The sequence below is a fragment of the Ambystoma mexicanum genome, chromosome 7q, assembly GCF_040938575.1.
Source record: "Ambystoma mexicanum isolate Mex_15411 chromosome 7q, UKY_AmexF1_1, whole genome shotgun sequence".
NCBI lineage: Eukaryota > Metazoa > Chordata > Amphibia > Caudata > Ambystomatidae > Ambystoma > Ambystoma mexicanum.
The window spans coordinates 1,076,684,484-1,076,687,118 of NC_090941.1; positions in this window are offsets into that span (position 1 = coordinate 1,076,684,484).

Genomic DNA, 2,635 nt, shown 5'->3' on the forward strand with positions numbered 1-2,635 from the left:
TATGGCACCTTCAGGTCCTGCAGAACTCTGCAGCCAGAGTAGCCACTTACACACCTAGTTGTGCTCACATTACTCCATGTGTGCACCATCTTCATTGGCTACCCATGGCCAAGCCCATTCAGGTCAAGGGCTAATGTCTAGTACATCATGCCTTTTATGGAACTGGGGCAGAATGTCTACAGGCTAAAGTCTGTTTGTACATTCGTGCTCGGCCACTTCGCTTGGAATGCCTGATATTAAATACTGACAAACTGCCTTGTACATATAAATCCATTATACATCCATATAAAAGTGCTGTGTGCAAATGCGTCATAAAGTTAAAGCAGAACCATATTACTTCAAGGCAAATCGTAACTATTGCAAGTGCCTGACTAAAGTGCCAAGAGTATAACGGATTCAAAAAGTGCCAGGTGCGCTTGAGAAACGTGTCAAGTGTTTCTGAGTTCCTTCCACTCTAATCGCATTTTTAATTTTAGGCAGTGTGAGTTGCTTTTCATGTTATTTTAACTCACTGGGCCGCATTACGAGTTTGGAGGTAGCCATGGTGCTATTAGCGCCATGGCTGCCTCCAAACTCTGGTCCGGGTTCCTTGAATGAGGAATTACCAGGCCATTCCAACCTTGGAGGATCCGGTAATTCCTCATTCAAAAAACCCATCCCCATTTCCATTTGAGCCCCCACAGGGCTCAATGGGAATGGTCCCCGTGCGGGACCCGCAAAGGACGTCTGGTCTGACCAGACGTTCTGAGGGGGGTCCCGCAAGGGAACCTCGTAATAGGGTGGATTGGGTTTACCGGCGCTGTTAAACCCATTCCGCCCACCTTGTAATGAGGCCCACTGTCCTATAAATCCATATTTCGAGTGACATTTTTTACTTGCAAATATTCTGAGACCTTTAGTTGTCTATAGTTTACCTGTACTTATTCACACTACAGCACCATTATGAAAAGCAAATAATTTATAGATCGATAATTGCGTCACAAACCTCCGGCACTGTGTATCATCGTTCCCCTACTGAAGGTGTGAAGTCGTAATATCTGTTGAGCCCTTACAGGAAATATTGTGACAAAAGATTGTGAACATTTGCAATAATAAAGTTTACTTTTTCTTTTATCCAATTCTTGCAGCGACTCATGTGCAGTTATGAGAACTGTTTTTCCATAAATGTTTCACTATTCGGCTTCTTTTTCCTTCCAATCCCCCAGGTAAAGCAGGTTCACTCCATATGCCTCCACCAATTTGATCTTTGGATTACACATGTATATGTATTATTTGTTGCTTTACAGTGTAAGCACTTGTCATAATAAAAACACTTCAGTTACATTTCGTGTTTTTTCAGACAATGCCAATAAAATTATGTACAAAGAAGCCTGTGGGTGTTTCCTTGTAAGAGCTAGGAACAAATGATTTGCTGTGCTGAATTTGCCATTTTCCAGGCTTTCAAGAACAGGTTGAGTGAAAACCAAAAAAATAAGGTTACCATCAATTTTGTGAGAGCTATGCAGGTTTACCCCCCCCCCCCCCAATAGTCCATGCGGGGACGGAATGGGAGAGGAGGGTAGGAAAGCAGAAAGGGAAGACCAAGGCATACATTTCTGAAAAGTAGACAAAATTCCAAGTTTAGGAAAGGGTGATTTGTGCAGGTGAGGCAACATCTATGTAGGGAAAATGCCCATAGTTTGGGGAAAGATTTGAAAAATTACAGTTAAAAAAGGTATGTGCTGGACATGGTTGAACCTGTAAGGTAATGGCTTCTATGAATATTTAGAAAAGCAGTGCCCCGCTACATTCCCCTGACTTTTCCAGTTAGGAAATCGCATGTACCATAAGCCAAAAACGGAGCCATAGTACACAGGAATTTTATGCTGACGGCCTAAACAGACATACTTAGCATGTGTAAAAAGGAAAATAAATGTGAGGAATGGCAAGCATACCATTTTTGAAAGAGCACAGGCAGCCCTTTTGAAGGGTAGGTGACTTGAGCAGGTTACAAAAGCATACAGTGCTTAAATCGGCAACTACATGTAGTTCACATTTGGGAAATTAAAGGGTTGTGTAACAAAGTGCAATAGCAAATGCATGAAAATGTTAAACCAAGAGAAAACAACAAATGTCCTACTATCCTACATACCCACACATGTCCTGACGAAAACTGTACCTCATGTGTCGGTGTAACTACCTCGGTGCAAATGGAAAGGGCTAAACTACTGGTAACCCAAGTGTTTCAGGAGAGCAGACTCCCGTAGGAACCCACAGAGGTCTGACTTGTGCCAATTGCCCTAGAATTTATTACCCAAAAGCCTGGCAAAGTCTGAAATTTAGGGAAATTAAACACAATTTTCAGACATTTCCAACCTGGAAACTACTGAAACATACCGCCAACACATGGCCTACCTTCCCAAAGGTGTCTGGATGAAAACAGTACCTCGTGCGGGTGTACCTACCTGGGTGAAAAAGTGTTAACCATCACCAAGTCCAACGGCACTCCCAAGGAGCACCAGCAGGGTCTCCATCCGTTCCCTGAGGGGAAATTCTGTAATGCTGCCTACCCAGAGCTCCAGGATGGTCTGCGGTGATATCACCGGCCTTGGATGACTCTACCATGTGGGTCCACCATCCCCAAGTGCAGCAGGAC